General features: G+C 37.3%; 1 protein-coding gene and 1 long non-coding RNA gene across 5 annotated transcripts in view; one reads left to right on the plus strand and one right to left on the minus strand.

Moving 5' to 3' along the window:
- The window catches only part of CNTNAP2 (contactin associated protein 2), a 1,981,926-nt gene that overhangs the window by 894,190 nt on the left and 1,071,276 nt on the right, over positions 1-16,460 (minus strand). The window lies entirely within an intron of this gene.
- LOC118351058 (uncharacterized) lies at positions 6,099-10,711 on the plus strand. Its single transcript, XR_004805862.2, has 3 exons — positions 6,099-6,150; positions 9,868-9,995; positions 10,667-10,711. It is a non-coding gene; the product is annotated as an uncharacterized LOC118351058 (long non-coding RNA).

A 16,460-nucleotide genomic window follows, 5' to 3' on the forward strand; every position in this document is an offset into this window, starting at 1 on the left:
TAAAATACGGTTTGTTTCACCTGAGAGAAGAATCGATGACAGGAATGCTGAGAGATTCCAATAGAGACTATGTGATATGCTGACGATAACACCTGGTCTGGCACTAACCATAAAATTATGCTGCTCTCATTGTTGAACAATCTCCTGGTTTGTTCCACAGGATTCTGTGCCCTCTCCCACAGAATTCTGGAGAATTGTGGGTGGTTCTGGACAATGGTGAAAATCTGACTCTGCACTGAATCAACTAACACTGGGGTCTTAACACTGTGGCAGCAGAGACTCAGAACTGAGCAGTGAAAGGAGGACTGAATGGGACATGCGGATTCTGATCCTAGCTCTGCCACTAACAACTTCCATGATTTCAGTAGGACATTTCTTCTGTGCAAGCCTGATTTCCTCACTGATTTATAGATTGTTTACTGGAAGGGTTCTGAGTTTCCCTCTCCATGTAAAATCTGCAGGAAGGCATTAACTGACCATTTTCATCAAGAGGTCATGATACAAATTTTCTCTTGACTATTTTTGCCCCCATAATGAAGGGGTGAGAGACTTCAATGAGCTAAACCAAACTCTAAGGACCCAAAGACCTAAGGAGGGATGTTGTGACCGTTTGACTATTCTTTTCCGTTTAATTTATTTTCAGATCATCGTGCTTAAATAAGCTCCCTTTAGGCGCATCCTGTGCTAGGTGTGCTGCTGCATTCATGAGAGTGACAGATACAGAGGAAAGTAAGCAACAAAACTGTAAGATTTGAAATGTGACCACAATCTTGTGGGGGTATGACATTCCTTAGACACTCTCCAATTTTACTACAAATAATACCCAACAAAATCATCATAGAGTTCAAAATCTCCTGTGTCTTTTTCCTGAAATTAAGCTCTTTCCACCCAACAAACAAAGGTCACATGAAGAAAACTGAACTTAGTTCTAATTCTTGACACTTCCATATTCTCCCTGATTCTAAATACAAGCTGAAAATGTGAGGAAAATAACGATCCTCAGATCGGCCCAGAAGATATTTAATTGCTCAGCACGTCCCACTCGTCCCCACTGCTGTTTGCTTCCTTCCTTTCTTCCTTTCTCACTAGTATAATGGGATACAGCTGCTAAACTTTATTTCTTCCATTTCACGTTTGTAGAGCAATGACCTTTAGATACTAAATGTTAAGCTCCATGTTGGGAACAATAAGGCTTAATTTAATAATATAGGAGTTGAGTAATTCATGCTGTGAAATCTAAAATATTATGACACAATTGAGATGATGGGCTTAATTTCTAGGAAAAATAAGTATCACAAAGAAAAATGTTACCCTCAGCTAAATAAATAATTTATTTCTATTTTAATTTGACTGCTTTGATCATAAGATTTCTTAAATCTCTGTTTCACTGTAAATGCTTAGATGAAAGCCTCTCATTGCTGTTCTTTTGTTCAATCATTTATTTTCTTTGGGGGCTCAAGAACTCCTGATGGTTTTGTTTTCTCTGTGATAGGGGATTCTTTTTTACTACCGTGCTGGAAGCCAAAAGATTAATCCTTTGGAATCTCAACGAATCACCTAATTAGTAACTTACTAAAAATGAAATAAGTTAATTATGTGTAATTTCTTCATAAAGATCAAATGACAGGCCAATCACTTTCCTAAGGCTATCCTCTTCATTTGTAGAATAAATGAGAAAAACAGAAATCAAATAAAGTTTTTACTAGCTCTGATAGCTCCACAATACAATAATAGATTTCTAGGTTATTCTATTAGAAGCATTAGCTCAGCATGAGTCCTTGGTTGTTTGTCAGTATTTAAGAAAATATTCTATCCCGGAAAAAAAGTTGATGAATATACTTCTAAGCCAAGTTTCTAAATTACACAATGACTCTCAAGCTAATTAAATTCAATGAATATAAATTGAGTACCTACTAAGTACAAGGTAGGATGAATTCCTGCCCTACCACTTAGTAATTCTGTAAGCCTAGGTAAATCACTTAAAACTCTCTGAGTTTTGATTGCCACAACTACAGATTAGGAATAAATCTATGTGGTAACTCATAAGACTACTGTGAAGATAACGTGAGAAAAAAATGAGGGGTATAACAAATGCTGAAAAATATGATTTTTTTAAGTTAAGTAATACCCATAGTATGGGAATAGACACAAGTAATAAGAGGGCCTCTACATGCATCTCTGCTTCGCCAACACTAACCTGGATGGGAAACCAGCCCTTTCTAGTTTCCACACATACAGATACTTATCACAGGCATTTCGTTCAGTTGGTTAGATTTGCTACAGAACAACTGATCAAGTGAAGAAGTCACATTGGAAGGAGTGTAATCTGTCATTTCACTGGGCTCCTCAATATCTCCCTCTGCTATTCCTTTCTTCTAGAATTACCTCTGGATCTCCAGAGCATGCAGATCAGTTAATTTCTAGTCTAGTCTCCAAAGGGACATAAGCAAATAAACCTATCAAGATTTCTCAGAAGAAAAGACCAGTCATATAATAGTTTTCATCTTCTACAGAAAGTCTTTATGGTTCTAAATAGCATCTTTTTCTTCTTGCAGATAATTATTTTTTTATTATCAGGGATTGTAGGAAGAGTCAGAACACAGTGCACCTAGAAATAGTTGAGTGGAGACGTGTGGGTAACTAATATTTTAAACACTCTTACAAAAAGTCTTGCCCATTAAGTAGTGAAAGAGAAGGGCTATTACCATCAAGGAAGGGCAAGGTCAAGGGCCACTTTAGGGTTCATTTGGTGTTTGTATATTTCTGGAATTAGGAAACTAGAGCATATTAAAAGTTGGATGGAGAAGGAGGCAGAAAAACTAACTGCAGGAGATTGTCTGATGTCTCAGAGGAGAGTAGAACAGGGTTGGCGTTAAATGAAGACATTGGCTCTGAGAGGACCAGCGTTAGGCATATCATCATTTCAGACAGAAGTGAAGATGGGGAGTAGGAGTAAAAGAGCAAAAATTTTAGGAAGGGGTCCAGTGTAGAGAATCCAAGCACACGGCCCCTTTGATGCTTTTCATAGTTTTGGCTTAAATAAAATGACTGTGTCTCATCTCAGATTCAAGGATGCTTTGATGGGAAGGTATTTATGTCACTACATATATTTTTTTTCAGCCATAAAAAAGAGTGACATCTTGCCATTTGCAACAACATGGATGGAGCTAGAGAGTATTATGCTAAGCAAAATAAGTGAGTCAGAGAAAGACAAATATCATATGATCTTACTCATATGTGGAATTTCAGAAACAAAAGAAGCAAAGGCGGAAAAAAAGGAGAGACAAACCAAGAAACAGACTCTTACCTACAGGGAACAAACTGGGGGTTACAGAGCAGAGTTGGGTGGGGAGATGGATAAAATAGATGATGGGGATTAAAGAGTACACTCTTGCCATGATGCAAATAAAATAAAATAAAATAAAATAAAATAAAATAAAATAAAATAAAATAATAAAATAAAATGGTTTATAAAAGAGTATTTTCCTCCTGCTACAAACCCATCACACAATCAAAGTCTCTACCATGGGGTAACAGCGAGACCATAATCCCATCTGTGTATTGGTGGGTGGTGCTCTTCCATCTTTTTCCTGCTCTTCTTCCCACTTTCTAGATCAGTGTCCCAAAATGTGTCCTGGGAAGTACTAGTACTTAAAGATGGTCGATTCAAAAAAGGCCAAATAAATTTGGGAACCTGTGTGACTTGTATATTCGCATATTAAGTACGTGGAGGAATCCTGCAGCAAGAAAGCTGTATGCTTTTAAGCCAACATTTCCCAAATCCATGTGTTCATGGAAAGGTGTCTGCAACCCCCCCCCCCTCCAAATTAGATAGAAACCGACTTTGATCATCATTGTACTAGAATTATTTTTTCTCTTTCTTTCACCTATTTTCTGTGTTCTGCCCAGGAGGCCCTGCTAAACGTTTTTGATTGCTGATTGGCAGTGCTGAACTTCTCAAGATGTCAAGCAGGCACTTGCTGAGTGGTCTGTGGAGCACTCCATACTTTTAGAAGACTGGAGAGAGAAAGCAGAAGGGAGCTTTCTGTTCTGAAAACTTTGTCCAATTGGTTGCCATTATGGATATTTTTCATCACAAAAAAAGCAATTTCCAGAACATTTTTCATTTTACCCTCTTCTCGATACATTCAAGTGAATTAATTTTCCTAAAATCTGGCACCCAGAATAGAACATAACAGATATAGTTTAAACCAAAGTAGAGGAAAATAGAGCTATTGTTTCTCGTGGTCTTGATGCTTCTCCATTAATGCAGGCTAAGATCATCTGAACATTAAATTTTAGTAGCTTTATTGCTCTGCAGACTAACATTTAACTTCATGCAAATAACAGTAATCCTTTCTTATTAGGATTCCCATATTAACTATCGCCAAAGCCACATCATGCTCAGCCTTAACAAGGAGGGGGTATCTGAGAAGAGTTCTGATAAGGCGTGTCAGTCTCATGAGAGGAACAAAGCTAAGCACTTGGTGGACAACTTTCTGGGATACTGAGGCAGCTGATAAAACCACTTCCAAATGAGGATGCTCTTGGAAAAGTCTTAGAGAATTGATCAGTGCTTAATTCCAGGGGAGATGAAATACAGGAAGAGTAAAGACTGGCACACATGCTGGCCAGTCATCAAAGACCCCTTTCTATTTATTCTGATGGGTCTTTAGATTATCCCTTGTCAAACTCTACAAATTCTGGATTTTCTCTCCTCCTTTGGTGGCTTCTACATGCTCAGTGCCCTACGGCTCTTTGTCAGCTACTACACCTGCTTCTCCTAAGTCTCATGTGGGGGTCTGTCTCCTGTGTGCATCCCAAAGTCTGTCCCATCCTGCTCAGGCTCTGGTACTCATTTTCACATTGATCTCCTTTCCATCCACTTTCATAGGTTTGCCACTGTTGCCAATGTAACATTATGGTGGTGACTCTCAAATTACCTCCCCACCCAAGTATATAGAGACGTTTCTATAGGAATGTCTGAAGGAAACCCTCCTGATATATGCGAAATGTCATCTTCGCTCCCAAACTTAAATGTCCTTCTCTTTGCCATTCTGATGCGTATGCACAGTTTCACCAGCTGTCCAAGCCAGTCACCCTGGACACCATCCCTGTCCCCACCCTGCACTCCTTGTCAGGCCCTCCCATTCAGATTGTTACCAAAGTATATGGTGTCTCTAGGCAGACAGATGTGAGTGTCAATTATGCTGCAGTCTCTTCTCAGTTCCTAGCTGTGTGTGCAGTCTGCTTACCTCACAGAATCTTGCTTTTCTCACTTGTAAGGCAACTAAGGCTGACTAACTAGTTAGTGGTAGAACCAGAGCTTGAACGTAGATTTTTAAAAATTCTCTCTTTTTTTAAAAACCATGCCATTGTGCTTGTAGCTATGCCTCCCAGGTTTGTATTATTTGCAAATTTGATAGGTTTGGCTTGATGTTATTATTAAAGTCTTGGTAAAAAATGTTTCATAGGGAAGGGATAATAGTAATGGCTTAGGGTTGCGTCTTGAGGCCTTCACTCAGCTGACTATATCTACAGCACAAGGGCACCTCTTCAAGGTACTAAAGGGGCAGAAAAAGATGTCAGAGCTATAAGTTAAGATCTGAGGGAGTAAAGAAAAATTATCAGCGATATTAAGAATCACATGTCGAGACCAGGATCCAGAAGTCAGAGAAGTTACGACAGACGCTCTATGAGTGGGCAGGATGGGCTCTGTCCTCCTCCGCATTTCCTCCTCCACGCAGGGGTGACCGTGTGATTGCACCCAAGGATGCGAGGCCAGGATGCTGTCAATCATATCCTATATTACAAATACACCGCCAGCTACTCATAGAATTTAATAGCTCTCTCGAAGAAAGAGTAGCTTCACAGATAACTTCTACCCTTATTCCATTAAAAAACATTAGGCCTTTAAAATTTTTTTATATTCACTTGTCTTCGTCTCAAAGTACTCAGATTCACTCTGTTACCATGATGTTGGCAGAGGATCTAATATATATACACCTCTGTGTATAATGGGGGCTGCTTAAGCAGCCCTGAGTCATCAAAGAACTTATGTATTATCAGCCCAGTCTTATTCTGTTTTTAATTCCCAGTTTTAAGGTGGAGTATGGTGGGGAAACATCAACATGAGGAGACTTCATAAAGGTAGTACATTCACCTTTTCTCTTAGTCTTTATCTATTTAATTTGGGGTCAAAATTGTATACTGAAGGAAGAGCTAGTGAACCTAATTAAGGTTTTAAGTTCAATTCCAGATTTTGCCAGAACAGATTTTTGCCAAAGGCCTTGTTAAATCAAGTTAAAGTGTGATGCCTGGGTGGCTCAGTGGTTGAGCGTCTGCCTTCAGCTCAGGGAGTGATCCCGGGGTTCGGGATCGAGTCCCACATCGGGCTCCTTGCATGGAGCCTGCTTCTCCCTCTGCCCATGTTTCTGCCTCTCTCTCTCTCCCTCTCTCTCTGTGTTTCTCATGAGTAAATAAATAAATAAATCTTTAAAAATAAGTAAATAAATAAATAAAATTTAAAGTTACAATATCTATCCAGTTCTTTACTATGTTTGCCCTAAGACAGCTGAGGGGGATGGTGCACTGCTACAGATTGGCTTTATTTTAGTAGTAAATTTCAAATGGTGTGTGCATGTGTGAGGATGCGTGCTTCTCCAATGGTTATCACTTGCCAATGAAAATCCTTTGATCTTTCAATCAATTAAAAAAAAAAACTCCTGGATTAATTTATTCTTAGTAAGATACTTGATTGCTTCATTAATTATTAAGTATTGATAAGCAAGAAGTTTAATCATCAATTTTATAATTTTTACAGTGATTAAGGTCAGGCTTATAGAGACCTGGCGCTTCTGCTCTCTCTCACTTTATAAGTGGCCAACAATAGTAGTCCCCATCATTTTACATCCATGACTGAGAGACCACCCATTGTAGCTGGACACTTGGAGCAGCTGGGTATTTTCATTGAGCCTGAGTGGTTTGGAGATTCAAAAAATGAAGCTAGTCACAACTCCCAGCTATATTAATTGTTGAATTAATAGGATACGTGATTTTGTTTTTAATGAAGATGAGCTGTATCCTTTGCTCCTTACAGGCAACTAGAGGCTCTTCTTTTCTTCACCTATTTTATTTATTTATCTTTTACAGATTTTATGTATTTAGTTGAGAAAGCATGAATGGGGGATAGGCAGAGGGAGAGGGATAGGGACAAGCAGACTCTCTTCTGAGCTGGGAGCCCTACATGGGACTCAATCCTCAGAGCTCAAGATCATGACATTAGCCAAAGTCTGACACTCAATGAGCCACCAAGGTGCCCCTCTTCATCTATTTTAGGTCCCAGTGTCCTTCCTCTAATACTTGTTTTCCCTTTTTCCAGTTTGAAATCCATTTTCATTGGAAAAGAACACTGAAGGAATAAAATGAGTGGAGCAGCCCACCCTGCTCTTTTCCTATGGTTTGTTAAGATGAGACCACATTCTCATTTTTTCCCTATATATTTAAATATTTTTTCCTAAAAACTGTCTGTAGACATTTTTCATAATCTCCAGCTTATTCAAACCTACTAAGCACTCTACTATTTTTTTTAGAGTTCATTCTCTCAAGATTCTTCTCTTACTGTACAACTAATTCCTGCTAAGGTGCTGATGGCTGATAAGGGCTTTATGTATCAACTTTTTAGGACAGCATTTGCATCTTTACAATCCTCTAACCCAAGTGCATAATGGGAGAATTTCAAGTATTCTTGCAGAGACAATAAGGAAAGAACTTTGGAAGAAGAGAGTATTTCCTAAAGTTCCAGTAATCACATGACAGATTTTTTTAAGTACTTATTTATACTTGAGTCTCTCATTCCTATAAATGAGATGAGAAAAGTTAAGATAAGAATGTTCAGGGCAGCCTGGGAGGCTCAGCGGTTTAGTGCTGCCTTCAGCCCAGGGTGTGATCCTGGAGACCCGGGATCGAGTCCCACGTCAGGCTCCCTGCATGGAGCCTGCTTCTCCCTCTGCCTGTGTCTCTGCCTCTCTCTCTCTCTGTGTGTGTGTCTCTCATGAATAAATAAATAAAAATTAAAAAAAAAGAATGTTCAATGCACATTGATCTTTGAAGACTTAAGATGGCTATGAAATGAAGGTAGGAGTAGCTTCTCTAGGCCTTTGGAGATTTTTAAAGTACAGCTAATCTGACTCTTCAGCTCTTTTATCCTGATCTGATCTATTAAATTTGATTAAGTGTTAATGTAAGAATGTTTTCTGAAGCATTTAAAACAGTGATTACAATTTAACCTGGGAAGTAATTAAGAAAATGCTACACAAAGGCAGACATTCTAATGAACAATATATTATGTTGGTTAGGAGGTTAGTGTGTGGAGTCAGACAAACCTGGATTCAAGTCCTCACTCTGACTCTCAATAGCTGATGGTCCTCAGGCAAATCACAAAACTGGAGGCTTAATATCTACGTTTATTATATGGGCATAATGATTATAGTCACTGGATATAGGGCTCGCTTAAGGATTAATGAGATAAATTAAGGAAAACTCTAAGAATAATTCCTAGAACATAGTATAAAGGCAGTGAATATTACTGTTGTGAGTGTATATATTTTTAAATGGAAAAACCTGGCAAGACTCTTCAAGTCAGCTTTGGAGTTTTAGGGTTCCTAAGGGTTTCCATAGCTTGTCTAAGCAACAAAAGGAAAATTAGCAATTATTTATATAAAAATTCTAAAATGCATTAGTCTGCTTCTTCACTCATTTATGTCTCCTTACATTTTTATTTGTGCATTCACTCATTCAGCATGTATTAAACATCCATTATAGTAAAATTTGAAAAACAATGGTAAACATTCTTCCAGTCTTCAGAGAATTTACTGTCTAGTCTAGTAGTGTCATTGCAGAACAGGAGAGAGGCTAAGTGTAAAAGCCAAGTGTAAGAGGACATTTATAACACATTTCATTTCTCCATAAACAAAATAAATCACCTCAAACCCATCTGCATAGTTTTTGTGAGGAAAAGAAAAAAAGAAAAAGGAAAGAAAAGAAAAAAAAATAAAAAGAACAAGTTTGGTCAACATGTGGTGGAACTGGAACCCTTTCTTGTGCCTTATTGGTGGGAATGTAAAGTAGTGCAGCCATAGTGAAAACAATATAGAAGTTCCTCAAAAAAAATAAAATAAGATAATCATATGATCTAGCAATTCCACTTCTAGGTTTATACCCAAAAGAAGTGAAAGAATGGAATAAAATAGATCATTGTACACCATTTGTATATGCATTATTCACAAGAGCCAAAAAGTAAAAACAACCCAAATTCCATTGATGGATGAATGAATAAGCAAAATGGGTATCACACAGACACAGGAATATTATTCAGCATAAATAAGAAGGAAATTCTGATACTTGCTACTACATAGGCAAAACTTGTAAACAGTATGCTCAATAGTGGAACAAACCAGACCCAAAAGAGCAAGTATCCCATGCTTCTATTTATAAGAGGTGCACAGAACAGCAAATTCAAAGAGATGGAAAGCAGAATAGTGGTTAATGCTCTTGAACTATATACCTAAAAATGGTTATAATGGTAAATGGTGTTGTGTGTAATTTACCACGATAAAAGAATTACACATTCTGTGAATTCAACAATGAATATTGCTGGAAGTTGTGACTGGCATAATTTTATCATCATTATATGGGGAATCTTAGCTGTTACCTGACTGGCTGAGAAATGAATGTATTTAGTCAGCAATAACGAACAGGGGCTGTCTTTGGTTGCTAAGTTCTTTGTAAGTGGGATAAAATATTTGCACGTCTTCCTCATTCTTGAACTCTCCTCCACCAAGATATATTATTCTCTTGCCTTACCAGAGGAACAACCTGGAGTGGCAAGGGAGAGAGAATTACATGCGTCTTACCCATTGGACTAAATCCAACCACCTGGTTTGAAGAAGACGTATATGACATTTGGAAATATTAAACAAACATTTCATACCACTGTAAGTAAGTCATGTAGAGTTATTTTTAAGTATTCTAATTCCACTTCTCTGAAATCATTTTGAAAAATGTTGATGTTCTAAACATTTGGAGGCTGCTTTCCCACTCTTCCACCATTATCTACAGCCACAGACAGAATGTTGTTTAATATTGAGGGGGTGGTTTAAAAGATTATTTTCTTTGAAAAATAAACGATACATCAGAAAATGCACCTTCCCAAGGGACAATATAATCTTCAGACATAAAAAAAGAAGTTTTAGAAAGATTTAGTGAAATTCATATAAGGAAAAAGTAGAGATGTTTATTAAGGAAAAACCAAAGTGTTGTAGAATACAGCTTTAACCTTTAGAGTTGATGTCTAGGGAAAGATTATGCCTTCCTGCAGACTACTCTTTAATGCCACAGTAAGAGATAAAAATATAAGGTATGGCATGGTGTATCTTATACTTTTTAAATAAGAAGAATGCCAAAAAAGGCTTAAAATGTGTATACAATGGCCCTCTAGCAGGAAATAATGTAAACATTCTCATAGAACACATTTTTTAATGATTCATTGAGCCTCAGTAATTCATTGAGCAGATGTATAATGAGCCCCTTTTGCCTGTCAGGCCCTGTGAAGTATCTTGGTAAGCTGGGATGAGCAAAATCAAGGGTGTTTCTTGCTCTCTTGCAGCTTAAGATCCAGTTGTCCACCTCATTCACCTCACCTCTTTTTAAGGTATGGACAGCTTCCCAAATCCACAGGTATATTTTTCTGGCCTCTTAATTTCCCTTTTTCCAGACAAAACATTCATGATCAAATTTCTACCATCCGTGAACTAACAAATGTACAATAGTTTACTTTCTGGGCTAAAAAAAAAAAAAAAAAAAAAAAAAGTTCCTAGATAACAACCAACGTTAATTTCAATAACTTTAATGTTTGGAGGAATGGTCAAATAACTCTCTCTTAATTTAAGAGCAAAGAATTTATTGAATGAGCCTTTTTATGGGGGATAGAAATACGATGGTGAATGACAGAGATATAAATACATGATTAGAGAATATTCTATTGCTTTTTAAAAACTATTTAATTTTACTACTCTAAATTATTTGTTATAAAAAGCTTCAGGCTAGAATGATGGATAATTGAAAACTTGGAAAAGAAATGAATCCACTTAAATGTATTTCCCAAACTCACTATCTTTAGATTAAACACCCATTCATGGATTTTCAAAATTTGCCCAAGGAATGAATAATAATATTGGACGTCACTTTATTAAGTAAAATTGGGTGCACAGACTATAATCAAATTCAAAGATAGCATCAAGCATTTCATATTAAACAGAGGAGTTGTTACAGAGACTGCTAATTATCCTCCAATATTAATTTTCTCCCTCTTGCACGAATACAGACATTTAGCTGGGCATTTGGTTACTCAATCTCCCTTATGTGACCATTTAAATTTCAGCCACTGATGTGTTTCATACATAATATGGATTTCAGAGAGTGGCCTTAAGGAAAGAGCCCAGCCCCTCTCATTCTCTGCTTCTGCCTAAAAATTGGATATACTATCTGGGGCTTGAACTGCCCTTTGACACCACAATGTCGATGCTAACTGGAAGGAAAGGTAAAGCCAAAACAAAAACAAAACAAAACAAAACAAAACAAAACAAAACAAAACAAAACACAGAAGAAACCTGGCTTCCTGACTCTATGGAGCTTTGCAACAACCGTAAGAGTTTACCTTCAATCCTCTTTCATGGAAAAAAAAAAAAATCTCTATTTTGTTAATCACAGTCTGTGTCACTCAGAGCTGACCTAATCCCTACCAATACCATATGTGGTACTATATTTAAAAATAAGGTGTCAAACATAACAGAACATAAGTTTATGGGATTGGTTGCAGTGAACACCAGGCCCTGAAATCTGGGCTAAAACAGGTTTGGAGAGCTGCGACGGTCGCTATTTGTTGCAAAATGTTTGGTCATGTTGTTAACTGCTGTTGCTTGGAAGGCAAACCAGATACCAACTGAGATTTTCAACATTAGAAGAAATATTAGGAAATACTCAAATGCTGCTGTGCTTTGGTTCCTTTTTGCTGTGTTCAGCGGTCTTCAAGAGACAGACGAACTCGGTCTAGGACTAGCCAGCCTGCAGGCTGAGATAAAAGCAAAACCACTTTAAAATGGCAGGTGCTCTCGGCTTATGTTGGCAATCTGACCTGAAAGAGAATCCTCAATTTATGAGCTTAAAAGGATTTTAAAAAATCATACCCTAAAGTATGGTAATTATAAGCCACAGATGCCAAGAGGTAGCCTTAGAAGGAAGTAAAGCTGTGGTCTAACACATCTGTCATTACCTTCAGGTAAGAGTTAAGCTGGGAAAACAATTAAAAAAAAAAAAAAGAAAGAAAAAAAGTTGCAAGAAATAGGCCTCTTATTGATTAGGACTTCCGATATTAAGATTTAATCCATATTTGATGGAAATATATGCTTTCTAGCAGAATTCTGCTATATAATACATAACTATGGACAATAAATAAATAAAAATAGAGCACCAAAAAAAAAAAAAACACTTGTCTACTAGACAGTGAGGAATAGTCTCATGGCAATAGGCAGATTTAGGCTGTTGTCATCCAGTCAAGCATTATTCTTTCTCAAGGTCTCAAGGCTGAAGGGAGGCATTAAGTTGAGAGTTGGGGGGAGAGGAAGAGATGAGGGGAGATTAGCAAATTCTTTGGAAGAGAGGTCAGAGTGGCACACCTCCGTTGGAAGTGGCAGGACACAGAGCTAAGGAGAAGAATGGAGTCGCCAGGCTGAAAGCTGTATCAAGAACAGATATTTAGATGTGGTTCCCTGCACACAGAATCGCTTCAAAGGAAACAGATTAGAAGACTACGATCCTTCTGAGGAATTATGTTGCCAAGGAAACCATAAGCATGACCTGCAACAATGTGTGTCCATCCACTGAGTAAAGCAGTCTCTAGGCCTGCACATCCCTATCAACAAGAAGCCAGCAGGAGGGCATGCAGCCCATAAGAAGGGCACAATAAGAATGCCCTCTTCAGAGATGGCCATGGAGAACAGTGGACAAGGAGGGACCTCTCAGAGAACGAAACCTGGGTCATGGAGGGCATTGGGAAAGGGGGCCCTTGCTCTTCCTGACTAACAAGATATAAAACTTACTCTAGGCCAGTAAAGGCTGTGTTTCTTATACTTTTATTTTTCATGGGAGAAGTGTACATTGAAGTTATTGGTCTTTAGTTTATACCTCATTCAATCACAAGGAACCAAGTCTTGACCTTGTAAAGGGCTCCACATCATTCAGAGATGTGGATCTGAGCTGGATGCAATAATTAATGAGATTTTTGATTGATCTCACTTTCCATGATGCCTGTGAAAGTTCTTCCCTCTGAAATTCAGTTATGCTTTAAAATTTTGTTTTCATAAATAAATCTCATTAAGATCCACTTTGTTCTTCCTACTATTTTCTCTCTACGCTACCTTACAAGAGCATTTTTAACCTTTGAGATTGTTCCTAACTTGATAAAAAAATCTTAGTTTCCTTTCTGATTTTTTCTTTTGCATTTCTAGCTTTCCACTTAATGATATTAGCCTCACACCATTACCCAGTGTTTTATTATTTTCCAATGCGGCCTTATTCGCTTTCAAATCTTTGTCTCCCTTTATGGAATCTAGGATTTTCATTATTAGGAAACAAGAAACATCTCCTTTTCTTCCTGCATTCTGATCCCCAAATTATTACTTAAACTGGTGTTTCTGCAGGTGTTCACTCAGGAAAGAATTCAGCAAGTCAACAAAATACAATTACCATAAGACTCAGCAATTTCACTCCCAGATATACACTCAAGAGTAAGAAAAACAGACATGCATGCAGAAACTTGTACATAAATGATCAGAGGAGTATTATTCATAATAAGTCAAAGAGTGGAAACAAGCCAAGGTCTATCAACTGATGAATGGCTAAAAAAATGTAGTGTATCCATATAATGGAGTATTATTTGAACACATGTAGAAATAAAATAATGATACATGTTAAAATTGAATAAACCTTGAAAACATTACACTAAATGAAAGAAGCCAGTCACAAAACACAACCTATTATGTGGTTCCATTTACATAAAATGTCTAGAATTGGCAAATCTGTAAGTAGATTAGTGGTTGCCTGGGGCTTAGGGGTATTGAAGGAGAATGCACACTGGTTCCTAATGAGTTTGGGTATTCTACTTGGGGTCATGAAAATGACCAAAAATTAGTCTTTGATGATGGTTAAACAACTCTGAGACCATACGAAAACCCACTAAATTATAGACTTCAAATGGCAATTTTTATGGTGTCGGAATTATATCTCAATAAAGTAGTTAAAAAAGGAAAAGAAAGTCATCTAATTGCATGGTTAAAATGCAGATTTCTTGGCATAACCTCAAACCTTTATTTTTATTTTTTTTTAAAAGACTTTACCTATTTACTTAGAGGAGCAGTGGGAGAGGGAGAGAAAGAATCCCAAGCTGAGTCCCTGCTGAGCAATGTAGCCCCAATGTAGAGCTCAATATCACCACCCTGAGATCATGAGCTGAGCCAAAATCAAGAGTCAGACACTTAAACGACTGAGTCATCCAAGCGCCCCAGAAATCTTGAAATTTCTTTTCCTTTTGATTTTTCTTATTTTTTCTGCATATAACATTAACTACATATTTTCCAACAACTATTTTTCTTATGTCTGAATTTTCTGCCCTTCAAATACTCTTTTCTTTGAAATACTAAACCTAAAACCATATATACATAGAGCATTCTAGAGTCACATCACTTAGTTTGTTCAATAGTCCATTCAAAATGGGTAAAATTTTGAAAGTCTTAAATTTTTTTGTTTTTTGATGATTTTCTGGAGCATCTAGGTTTTTCTGGTAGTAATCTCACATAGTCCACTGCTGTAAGAGAACATTCTCATTCAAATTTCATATTTTCACACTGTTTGATTCAAGAGGGGTCCGTGAGAGCAGAGAAGGTCTCTTACCAACATCAGGACTCTGGAATCAGAGTGAATTTTGTGGTCATTATAGATTAGGTTCACTAAGAGAGTGGTGTAACATTTTTGGTACTAATTATGCTTATTACACAGAAGGGAGATCCAGAGGATCTAGATGTTGAAGAAGTTTAGGGATGTGTTGATGAAAAGGTACTGAAATGATATAATTTTAGGGCCAGACTGTGAAATCAGCTGACGTGAATGCTACTAGCATGGTCTTATGCCTAAGTTCCTGCATCCTTTCTCCCATACCCTATACCCTAAAGAAGACTTGAAATTTCACCACTAAAGATGTATCCTTTTTAGGGTCTTGAAGGCCAGAGAGTCTTACAAATTCCTTATTATCGTAAAATTCCACTGGAGAGTAAACAATGATTCTTAATTATTTAAGGATAACTGATTGCTGATATGGGGAAGGGGGAAGCCAGAAGAAAGAAGAATTAAAAAAAAAAAAAGGAAAAAAAAGGGCAATAATTTAGCAAATGCTCTATTTGATTACTTCCTGGATGAGTCAGACTAGAAAAACTAGTTTATTTGAGTCTATGATCATCTTCAAAATCCCAACAATAGAAAATAGAAAAAGGCACACACTCAGAAAGAATTTACTTCCTAGTTCAAAAGGAGAAGTTTATGTATAAATAATTGCCTGCCTAAAGGAAAAATCAAATAGGCAAACAAAATAAACACTGACAGACCTGCATGATCACAGGCACTGGCTCCCATTTTAGTTTTCTTCCTGTACATACAAGAGTATTATTCTTTGAATTCTTAGCAGTTTTAAAAAATAAGTACCCTACAATCATTTCCTCTCTTTATTTGGCCACAGAGAATTAAGAATGCAGACAGAAATACCAATTATACTAGGAAAAACAAATATACTTTTTTTCTGGCTTATCAAAGAAATATTATGAAAGAACTTCTAGAACTATCTTCTGTTTTCACTTATACTTATGCTGGTCAAAGAGGGATGCTTGTTACATCTTTCCTGTTTGAGGATCAGGGTTGGCTGGTATAAAACAGCATCCATGGAGGCCCTTCTGCTGAGGCCATGGATGCCCAGACAGCTCTAAACAACTACCTATGGCAACAGGATCAGGGTCCAGCCATTTCCCTTCCGTGACAGATGCTAACAGGCAATTTTGCAAGGGATCATGGCCCACACTCTGGGGCTATTCCTACTCAATCTCTTCTCCTTTCTCTTTTTCCTCATGGTATCAGACCTGCTCTTCCCCCCTTACCCCCGAGTCCTTCAGAGGCATTCTGTCCAGTAAGTCTTTCAAATGTCTAATTCCATTTTAATATCTGCTTCTTAGAGTACCTAAACAGACATATCACTCATGAAAAAAAAAAAAAGTATAAATTTCTTCCTTTTGCCTTTTTTTTATTTTGATAAAACATTGTAAAATCAATGATTAAGATATCTATAGAAACATTTATGCTCC

Source organism: Canis lupus, chromosome 16 (genome assembly GCF_003254725.2).
Source record: "Canis lupus dingo isolate Sandy chromosome 16, ASM325472v2, whole genome shotgun sequence".
Lineage (NCBI taxonomy): Eukaryota > Metazoa > Chordata > Mammalia > Carnivora > Canidae > Canis > Canis lupus.